Source organism: Diplotaxodon limnothrissa, linkage group LG15 (assembly GCF_057381915.1).
Source record: "Diplotaxodon limnothrissa isolate DT_005_m linkage group LG15, D_limnothrissa_male_GT1.1, whole genome shotgun sequence".
Taxonomy (NCBI): Eukaryota; Metazoa; Chordata; class Actinopteri; order Cichliformes; family Cichlidae; genus Diplotaxodon; species Diplotaxodon limnothrissa.
This window is the reverse complement of record NC_140610.1, coordinates 38560639-38572306: the sequence shown is the minus strand read 5'-3', so window position 1 is coordinate 38572306 and position 11668 is coordinate 38560639.

Sequence of the window (11668 nt, the reverse complement as noted above, 5' to 3'; positions counted from 1 at the left end):
TCCACCTTTCCCCCATCAGAGTTAAAAGGTGACAAGTCCAAAGAGCCACTGCGTCTGTGTGGGTGTGTGTATGCTAAAGGTGAAGCAGAGGGGACACACAGGGCAAACAAAACTAGATTTCCTCTAGGACCCAATCTCATCATCTTTTGTTGTCGCTGTCAGGCAGATGGTGCCGCCTGGTTCCTCATTTAACAGACACACATGTGCCCTAACAGGCATACGAGGATACACACTCTCGCCTGCTCAGTAAAAGACCATATATCATTTCATTACCCGTCGTCGGTTTTGTACAATAACATCCGCTGGGGTAATAACCACATGCTCTTCCAGAACATTTCATCAACCCGTAATGCTAGAAAACGTTGCCAGGTCTCGTCTTTTCTTGTAAAACTATCCCCGCATTTCCTCTTCAACACCGCTGCTGCCCTTCACTCAAACAACACCTGATACTTTTGATTAAATCAGAATCAGCTTCATACAAGCTAGTGATACCCGTGGTGGAAAGTGGCAATACATTTTTCTGAAGTCAGACCATAATGGGAACTATGTAAAGAAATGGAACATAAATGAAAAATTCACACTCAGCTCGTAGCAGTTCTTCATTTATAAAAAACTTGGTATCTTAGTAGCCAAATGTGAATTTTATGCAGCAATTTAGGGTTCAGCTCATTTGTGTCAAGTCAAGAATGAAACAGAGAGCTGTGCAAAATGATTTGGAAAAATCGTAGCTGACATTTAAAGATGTGATAAATGATTTTTGATCACAAGGTAGCACAAAAAATATAAGTGCAACAGCCATGAGCAAGTTGTTGCTAAAGCTTCAACCTCTTCAGACTTTTGCTCTGCAAGGAAAATTTGTGCTAGAAACATCTATTCTGTTGATGCAACATCAAATGATCATATCCCCTTAAAAAAAAGACGATTTTAACCAGGAGTTAGCTATAAACATCCAATGTATGTTCTAAAACATTGCATTCATTAGCAGTTTTTCCTTATGGGTGTGAGTAAAATAACTTTTAAGGCTTGTTTTAGTCTATAATAATTCCCATAGGTGAAAAATTGCTCTCTTGATAGAGTTGTAGTTGTAGTTGTAATACACCATTTGGTTTTGGGCCTGTACTGTAAAATAGATTTAAAACATTTGCACCAAAAAAGGTAAAAAGAAAAAAAAAACATAACCTCAAAGTGAAATGAATTCTCAGTAAAGATTGGTTCAAATGTAATCTTTACCGATGCCCCTTGTTCTTAAAGCCAAATCACTGATTCATACGGTTTACATATTGATGTTCAGTGTTCAGTGTGTCTAACCAGCTTGGTATTTACTTCCACCCTGACTTTCCTCTTATGTTGAAGGTCATTTTGATCCCTTCTTGCTTCAGAGTTGTAAAATACTCACAAGTCTTTATTTTTCTCTCTGAAATTCTTAGACACATTTAGGGAAATATGTTTTGAATGAGTTGATGTGTGGTTAAATGTGCTAGATTTGTATAAGAGCCATCTTTCATGAGCTTATATATTTACAAATAGGCAAAATAAAAATGTGTCTTATTTTTTATAACTCTTTTTACTCTGTTATAATGTTACCGTGATCTCTCCACAAGCCACATCAACATTTCCAATGAGAGAGTTCCAAAGGCTGAAACATGTTTTTGCAACCCTATAAGAAGAATCAATCTTCTGGACTGTGGCTTGAATGTCAGTTTGAAGTTAACTTTGTGGTTTTGAGAGTATTTTGTCAGAGCTTGTTTATGACCAAAAATTAGTAACATAGTAGTAACTAAAACATTTCCAGCACTGGCTACATGCTGCGTTTAGTGCTTATCAGTGAGTGTTAGCATGCCAATCTAATATTCTAGGTTTATAGGATTTATGTTACTCCACAGAGTCTAAAAAGACATTAAGAATCTGTTTAAATGTTTATAAAGTAATTTTTATCAAATTTTTTTTTTACATAATATGAGAGGTAAGGCTAAATTTTGGTGTGCTTTTGATGGCATCTTCACACCTCCCTCTGTGCATCTGAGTGAGTTAGCACAGCATGCGCCTGTACATGAAAGTGCAGATCACTGTACCCTCACGTTCGTCTAATCCTGTATTACTTTCACACCCCATGTTCTGCAGTAACCGCCCGTTTTCCACCCCACACCAGCTTTGATAACAGAACTGTCACACGAGGAAGCAAATCTTCATCACTGTGACAAAGGAGCAGTTGTGACACATCAACACTGTACCAGGTCATCATGTCATAACTGTTTACAGATCCACCCATGCACAGCTGCCTCCTTAGTTTCCTGTCATCACTGCCCCTGGCCATACAGCTGCAAAACAATAGTAGCATTGGTGACTTCCTACTACCTGATTACCAACATCCTTTTCACATGCCGTCTATCCAACTTACAGTTGTGCTCGACTGTAAATTGAAATATAGCAAGAAGGATAGCCCTGCTTTGAATAGTTCAGTTAAAATTTTACTCATACTAATAACATGTCCCAAATTCTTTTTCTTTCTGGCTGGTGTCTTCAGGAGTCACCATGGCAGATCCTCTGCCTTCATCTTGTCCTAGGATCCTCGTTTCTTACACCAACCTTCACTACATCTATGAATACTCTCTGTGTTCTTCTCTTTTCCCCTTCCTGTTAGTTCTATATTCAGCATCCAACGCCTCTCTAACTTGGGATCCAAACTGCTCCACCTGAGCTGTCCCTCTGATGTACCGATTTTTAATGTTGTGTTTTTCTCCATAAAACCATAACATTGTAAACTCTGTCCGCAGCTCCGAATACATGCCCCAAATTTAAAAAATATGTAAATTTTCAAAGACCGGCATTGCAACGTCACACACTTATTTTATTGACTATCCGATTGTTAAGTGATGACGTGACGAATCCTACTTCCGGGCCTAAAGTAGTCTGCGTTTAACATGGCTTTTGTGTTGTTAACATGTTTAATGTTATGTATTTTCTTCTATTTAATCTCAAAAAGCTCCTAAAACAGTCAGTGATCACTGTTGACCTCCCTCGGCTTTTATTACCGCTAATCATTTATTTAAGCTCAGTTTTTAAAACCTTAGGATGTAACTACAGCCCAGCCCATGCAGCAGTATAGGAATGACTAACCTCGTATTGTGGATGGATTATCTCCTGGCTGAAGTTTTGTCCTTTTACACATCCTGCCATGCGATTACATTTGTTCCTGACCACCGAGAACACTCACGTTAACTTTTATCGAGTGGAAAAAAAGTTAGCTTGTTTATATTATGCTAACATAGCTGTGTCGCTAGTGGTCACGTAGCACATCATTATATACCAGCTAGCCCAACTTCAGTAACCCTACAAACGTCACTGCTGTTTAGTTTTCTGTCTTCATTTATGCTGGAAGTGATAACAGAGCTGTACGTTTTAAGTTGTTTCCAAAACCCCGCAGTCAGGACATGCTATATTGTATTTAGATAGAAGCTAGCGAGCTAACTCCCTGCTAACTTCTAACTCTGTTAAATGTCATAATTTCCGTTTTCATGGATGCCTGGATGTTAAACTCAATTGTTACACCTGGTAGAGCAGAATGCTGATCATTTTATTAAAGATGAAAGACTTTAGACAGTTTTTCAACTCTCAGTAATGCCATAGTGATCGTTTGATATATGGACCTGCAGCGGAGTTTAGGTCCAGACACGGCTAGTGACGTCAGACTGAACAACCGGATAGCTACAGCTATAGCTGTAAAGCTAGCTTGAGTTCAGCATTTTGATTGCTACCATCATGTCTGAGTATCACACACAGTGTTAGCACCCAAAATGGCAACAGAGTCCAGAGGTGGGGCACCTTCCTGCACCCCACACTGGGGAGTGCTAGAACGATGTATACTCTGAGTTATAACTTGGTGTTTGTTGCATAATTCTTGACTTGAAGATAAGATAAAGGTGCGTCTTGTTTGTTAGTCATAATGGAAAATGATAAACACACTAGTCAAAGGAGCTTGCAAAGAAAAGCGTCTGGACTTCTTTAAGTTGCTTGAAGACGTTTCACCTCTCATCCAAGAAGCTTCTTCAGTCCTAAGGTCAAATGGTGGGGAGTCCCAGATTTAAACCTAGTGGGAGTATCCCCCCACAGAAGGACAAAGGACCCCCTGATGATCCTCTAATCGCCTGACCCGAGGTGTGAAACTGGGTGTGGGTCCCAATCAGCCAGGGTTTCGGATGAGTATCTCCCTCTGCGGGGGGATATAATTAATCGGGAAGAAATAAAAATAAAAGGAAAGAAAAAATCTTGTGTGGATTCTTGTTTTTTAATAAGTGTTAATAGGCAGTTCTTTATACATAAAACATTAGTGTCAACTATATCACCTTTCTTTTTTTCCCTTTGTTCCTGCCTTGGTGTGATGGACCGAGTTGAAAAACAGGAGGAGCCCAGGAGTTATTAGAAAAATATAGTTTCCATTTATTTAACCCCCAAAAATTATATTTACAAGACTAATAAATGTTGAGCTCATAAAAGAGGTCAAAGAAACAAAACTGAACTCAGGCACAGACTGCAACCTTAACAAACCAAATGACTGCCCAAACATACATAATTGACCTAAACATGAAATGACATACAAGGGTATATATAATGGCTGATCAGACCATTGTGACACATGAGGGGTAACAAACAAAACACAATCATAAATCACAAACGATGCAGTACAATCTAGTTTGTTAATAAACTAAACACTAAAGAAGAAAATCAAAAACCCCATTAAACCCTAAACTCAAATATTTAATTAAATACAAATACTTTGTTTTTAAAGTAAAGAAAACACACATTCCCCCCTTCAGCAGGAAGTGGTGGTGTGGTCCAATTATCTTCCTTTGTATTTAATGGTTTCAAACCCTGGCTACCATCTTTTGTCCAGCAACTCCCAGGGATGATGGCAGGTAAGAAATAAAAAGACAAAGGTTAGTCAGAAAGCAAAGAAATGAAGTAGTATGAATACATAAGTAAACTAAATGTGCGCGCTTACAAATAGAACAAATGTATCCAAACCAATCAATAAAGTTATCGGAGACTAAAATGTATTACCATGTTCAAAATGAAGAATGAAAATACAAAAGTTACCGACTTTAGAGTGTGGCCACGGGTTTGGCCATCACACACCCCCCCACTTCTGGATCTTCCATCAGGCAGCGGGAGAGGTAATCAGCAATGGTGTTGTCTTTACCAGGGATATAGTGAACCTTAAACCGGTATGGCTGCATAGCCAGATACCACCTGGTGATTCTCCCATTAGTGTCTTTCATTCTCTCCAGCCACTGCAGGGCTTTGTGGTCAGTTTGAAGGATGAATTCTCTTCCCAGCAAATAATACTTGAAAGAGTCAAGTGCCCATTTAATGGCCAAGGCTTCCTTCTCAACCGTCGCGTAGCGGCTCTCCCTTGGTAGCAGCTTACGGCTGATGTAGGCGACAGGATGTCGATCCTCTGGTGGTCCCTGCAGAAGCACTGCTCCCAAACCCTTTTCAGAAGCATCAGTCTGCAGTGTAAAGTCTTTTGTAAAATCTGGTGAGTGCAGAACGGGGTCCTTACTCAGGGACTGGCGAAGGTCTTTGAAAGCTGCAACGGCTTCAGCTGTCCACCGAATCTTATTGGGACATCTTGAGCCAATCCTGTCCGTCAGTGGAGCTGCTCTAGCTGAGAAGTTGGGAATGAATCTGTTGTAGAACGCAGCCATGCCGAGGAAGGATCGCAGTTGTTTCCTGGTTTGTGGAAGAGGACATGATGCAATTGCATTAATTTTGTCAACCTGTGGTTGACACAGTGGAACCTGTGGTTCCCACTCCTGAAGACCTTCTATGACTCTGTTGTGGCTTCTGCTATCTTTTATGGTGTGGTCCACTGGGGTGGCAGCATCTCTGCTGGGGACAGGAAGAGACTGAACAGGGTGATCCGAAGGGCCAGCTCTGTTCTAGGATGCCCTCTGGACCCAGTGGAGGTGGTGAGTGACAGGAGAACGGCGGCTAAGCTGTCATCCCTGTTGGACAACATCTCCCACCCCATGCAGCAGACTGTGACAGCACTGAGCAGCTCCTTCAGTGGGAGACTGCGGCACCCACGGTGTGGGACAGAGAGATTTCGCAGGTCTTTCCTCCCCACTGCTGTCAGACTCCATAATAAAGACTTTAACTGATCAAGCACACACATCCATACATATGCAATAATACTAAGTGCAATAATCCTTTCTGTCATCGTTGTATTTTTACTCAGTTGTATATAGTATTTGTATTTGTATTCTATTTTTATCTTATTGTATATTTATTTTATTTTATTCTACTGTATATAGTATTTTATTTTATTCTATTCTGTACAGTTGTGTACTGTATTTATTCTTATTGTATTCTAATTTTTGCCTCATAACTTTTGCACTGTCCACTTCCTGCTGTGACAAAACAAATTTCCCACGTGTGGGACTAATAAAGGTTATCTTATCTTATCTTATCTTATCTTATCTTATCTTAATTGTCCCACCTCCAACAGTAAACCTGAGGTACTGGACTTCAGTCCTAGCAAGAGCACACTTTGCTGGATTGATGGTAAGCCCTGCGGAACACAGTCGATCCAGCACGATTCTTAGGTGATCCACATGCTCTTCCCAAGTTCCACTGAAAACAACAACATCATCAAGGTACGCACAGGTGAATGCTGAGAGCCCACAGAGTACCTTATCCATTAGCCTTTGAAATGTTGCTGGGGCCCCATGCAGACCAAATGGCAAGACTGTGAACTCGAACAATCCCCACGGAGTACGGAATGCTGTCAACTCTTGAGACTGTTTAGTGAGAGGTACTTGCCAGTATCCCTTGGAGAGATCAATGGTCGTTAGATATTTTGCCTTCCCCAAACGCTCAATGAGATCGTCAATGCGTGGCATCGGGTAAGAGTCAAATTTTGATATGGAATTGAGATACCTGAAGTCGATGCAAAAACGTATCGTGCTATCCTTTTTCGGAGCCAACACAACAGGGTTGCACCACTCGCTTGTTGAAGGTCGGATGATTCCAAGAGACAGCATGAGGTCCACCTCCTCCTTTAACTCCACCAGGAAGCGTTCTGGTATCCTGTAACTCATACGCTTCACAGCTGCATCAGGTTTTAAAACAATGTCATGCTCCACCAGACTCGTGCGACCTGGGTACTTTTGAAATATGTCTGAATTAATCAGAGGTGTTACCTGAGACTGTTGCTCACTGTTGAGATGGCTCAGGTCCAGGACAGAGACTGTTACTGAAGGCAAGTAGTCATTAACTTCTTCCTCCTCATCCACGCTGTGAATAAGCAAACCCTCTGTTTTATTCTCAGTGCGTGGAATCCATTCCTTAAGAAGGTTAACATGGAGCACTCTACTCCCTCGCTGGAGACCTGGTGTAGAAACTTTGTAGGTAGCAGGTCCAAGTTTCTTCTGTACTTCAAAAGGTCCCTGCCACTTTGCCAGCAACTTGCTGTCAGAAGTTGGCAACATTACCAAAACCTTCTGGCCAGGGACAAAACTCCTGTGGCGAGCTTTTTTATCAAACAAAGTCTTTTGTTGCCTCTGAGCAGCTGCCATATGACTCTGAGCCAGTTCACTCATCTGCTGAAGCTTTTCTCTCATATGAATAACATATGAAATAACATTGACCGATTCCTCTTTACCTTGCTCTCCCTCCCATGAGTCCTTTAGCAGGGTCAATGGGCCTCTCACCTCATGGCCATACAGAAGCTCAAATGGGGAGAAGCCAGTGGAGGCTTGAGGAACTTCCCTGTAGGCAAAAATGAGGTATGGCAGCCACTGGTCCCAATCAGACCCTGTATCATTGACAAACTTTCGGAGCATTTGTTTGAGAGTTTGGTTGAAGCGCTCCGTCAGTCCATCTGTCTGTGGGTGATAAGGGGTTGTCCGCACACTCCTGATGCCTAACAGCTTATAGACCTCTTTCAACAGTGTGGACATAAAATTAGTGCCCTGGTCAGTTAAAATCTCCTGTGGGAATCCAACCCTTGAGAACAGTTGAATCAATGAGGAAGCTACAGTTTTTGCTTTAACAGTTTTTAATGGAAAGACTTCAGGATACCTCGTAGCATAGTCTGTAATGACTAGCATAAAGCGATTTCCAGATTTACTTTTTTCTACAGGACCAACTACGTCCATGCCAAGACGCTGAAATGGTATACCAATGATTGGGAGAGGTTGGAGTGGTGCTTTGGTGGGGACTCTAATCGAAGTCTTCTGACATTGAGGACAACTCCTGCAAAACATAGCAACATCTGAGCGCAAGCCAGGCCAGAAAAAGTATCGCTTGATGCGAGCGGTGGTTTTATGCTTCCCCAGGTGGCCAGCCCAGGGAATGGAGTGCCCCAAAGTAAGCACTGTTTCACGGGCTACTTTAGGGACCACTAACTGTTTAACCTGGCCGTGCTGGTGGTATAAAATGCCATCTTGCAGAATGTACAGCTCTTTATTTATGTCAGATTCAACAGAGTCCTTTTCCTTAGCCCTCAGCAACATGGCAGACAAAGTTGGATCAGCCTGCTGCATTTGTCTAATGTTTGTAGGTACTGAAAAACCTAAAGGCATATCTGGAGCAGCCTGAACTGATGTCTTTCCAACAGTGTGTTGAAATTTTTCACGTCTTCTTTGACTGCGTGGCTTCCGAGACTTCCCGGGATCTGTCTCTAGTTCAGCCTCAAAGAAGGGTAAAGCACTGAGGGTTGTATAATGCTCATCCTGATTTTTAGTTTGAGCCCTTGTTATAGCAACATTGCACTCTTGCACTTCTCTCAACAAATCATAGATGACTGGCAGATCCTCCCCAAGAACTACAGGATAGGGCAGATTATCAGCTACACCAACCTTTAACAGATAGGGTGTCCCCTGCACTTCAATAAACATATCAGCAGTAGGGTATGGTCTTTCATCACCATGTATACAGCAAACTGATATGGTTTCAGAGGGGCATGTGTAGCCTTTTGACACATATTTCCTGTGTACCAGAGTCTGTGTGCTGCCAGTGTCTATTAAAGCATTAATTTCTTGTCCATTAATCTTAACTGTGGTGATTTTATTTGACTGCTTTCTCTCAGATTTAATATCCACATTCTGGTGAGGCACAAAACACATCTGAGATAATTTGCTTTGATTATTAGGACACATGGGCTTAGTGTGACCTTCCTGTCCACAAAGGTAGCACACTGGTGGCCTTTTACCTGGCTTCGAGGTATTCAGAGGCTGCTTTTCCCTTGTAAAGGGCTTACCCACACCCGTCGCTGACCTCTGAGGATGCTGAGGGGGTTGCGACCGACGTGAATCTCTGGCAGCCTTCCATGCACTGTTGCTCCATGGCTGACTCTTACTTCGGGCAGCTACAAACACATCAGCCAGGATGGCGGCCTCTACATCAGATTTTGGATTATGCTCCTTAATCCACACCTGAAGCTCAGGACACGGCATTCTTAAAAACTGCTCCAAGATAATAATTTCACCAACTTCTTTTATAGTTCTGTTCTTAGGCTGAATCCATTTCTCATAAAGTTCTTTCAGTCTTGCATACAGTTCCTTGGGACTCTCATCAAAAACTTCAAGACAGTGAAATCTTTGCCTGTATGTTTCTGGGTTTATATCATATTTTTGCAAAATGGCAGCTTTTACCTTCTCATATTGCAGTGAATCGTCCACATCCATATTAACATAGGCACTTCGAGCCTTACCAGTAAGAAGAGAAATGAGGTGAAAAATCCAGTCTGACTCTGGCCAGCGACAAGCAGCTGCAATTCTCTCAAAAGTGGTCAGAAAAGGGCGTCGGGGGGTTCCCCGGAGGCATCTTCCTTGGGGGGCTCAACCCGGGGTAGCGGTCATGTCCGGTTGGGGGCTCTGTTGGCTCTCAGGTGACTGTTTCCTCGCGGCTGCGTGCAGCGGGGCTAGGGGAGGGTCTGTGCTGACGGACGTGGGTTACTGACCTGGTAGCCTGGCTGGCCCTGGGTGGGTCCGGGATGGGCGTGAGGTTCTGGGGGCGCTCCGTCTCTGGGCAGGGGCCCGGGCCGGGCCTCGGGGGCTTGGATCCTGGTTGGTGTGTTGCCGGGGTTGTGGGCGGGTGGGTGCATGGGGGCCCGGCCCTGGAGCGGGGTGCCGCCGGTGCGTCGAACCACCTGGGGGGCTCTTCAACTGGTGGGGGAGATTGTCACATCTTGCAGGAGCTTTCCTCTCTTCAGGAACTCTCTCTGCAGGAGGGGGAGATACAGGAGAGGTGGAGGAAGATCTCAGCCTGGGCGTTTACTGTCTTATGTAGTCTGGAAGATGAGTGGATGGTGGGGTGGGTGCAGTTTTCTCTGTGGTGGGTTTGGGTGGACTGTCCCGGGCTCTGTGGGGCCGGGAGGCGCTGCTGCACTGGGCCCCGGTCTGGATGGGCCTGGGCCCCCTTTCCCTGGCGGGTCGCGGAGTGTGGGAGTGCCTACTGGGGTCAGCGGGGGAGCTGGCCCCAGGGAGGGGTTACCTGCCCCTCCCTTCCTTCCCTCCCCATCTCCAGCTGCCTTTCTCTTCCCGCTCCACCACAACCACCCACACATGCAGGGCCTTGGAGTAGGGGTATGTCACCAGGGTGCAGAGGAGGCTACCCCCCCCCTCTGTCCCCTTCTGGCTGCCTCTGCCTCAATTTTATCCCACAACTTAGACATTCACATTATTCACACTCTCATTACACATACATATAGGATCTTGGGGGTGGGCACAATCACGGAGTCCAAATTACCATCAGGGTGTACACCTCACCCCTGGCGTCGTTGCCCACCTCTCAATTTTAAATACACTTAGACATTGAGGGCTATCAGGAGGGACTATGCGCTTACCTGCTGCTCCTTGGCAGGTAGCTCCATGCCCTCCTGGGTTTTAAATGCACCTTAGAACACACATGCATCAACACTACAATGAGCGGGTGGAGGGAGGTTTGGAGTCTTCTCTCACCCCCATTCTCTGCGGCCTGCTGGAGCGGGAGGGCTAGGTGGAGTTGGCCGTCCGACTGCGGTCTGGAGTGTGGGGCCTCCCTGCTGCTACGGAGTCGGGGTGGTCTGCCTCTCCCCACCGCAGGGAAAAGGGTAACACCACCTGGGTCTGGGTGCAGTTCCCCCCTCCAGGAGCAAGGGTACCTAGACCCGGTTTGTAGAGTACGCTTGGGGAGTGTGATCGTGTGTACAGCGTCTCTTTATGTCTGTCTCCACGTTGGTTGAGTGTGGAGTGAGTGCATATGAGAGCATGAGGGGGGGAATGGATGTTTGTGTCTGTGTGTGCCTGTATGTCTGTGTCTATATGTCAGGTTGGGTATCAGACGCCACCTCTCTGGGGACACCTCAGGCCCTCCAAGGTTTGGAGGCTATCTCCACCTACCACCACTTCCCCTGCCGGTGGCGGACTCCCTCAGGTGTCGGTGCGTTGGTGGTTCTTTGTGTCTGGGGGTGGGCGTCCAGGTACACACCGGCTCACTCCTTGGCGGCCGCTTATCGGGGCCTGGAGCCTGGGGCTCGCTCGGGCCCCTTCGGGGGTGGGGTGCCCCCGGCCTCTCGGCCTGGGGCTCGGTCACTCAGGCACAGCTGGCGGCCGGCGGAGCTCACGGGCGCGTCACTGCAACTCCCCCTGGCTTCTGCTCCGCGGCTGCTGAGTGAACCCTCATC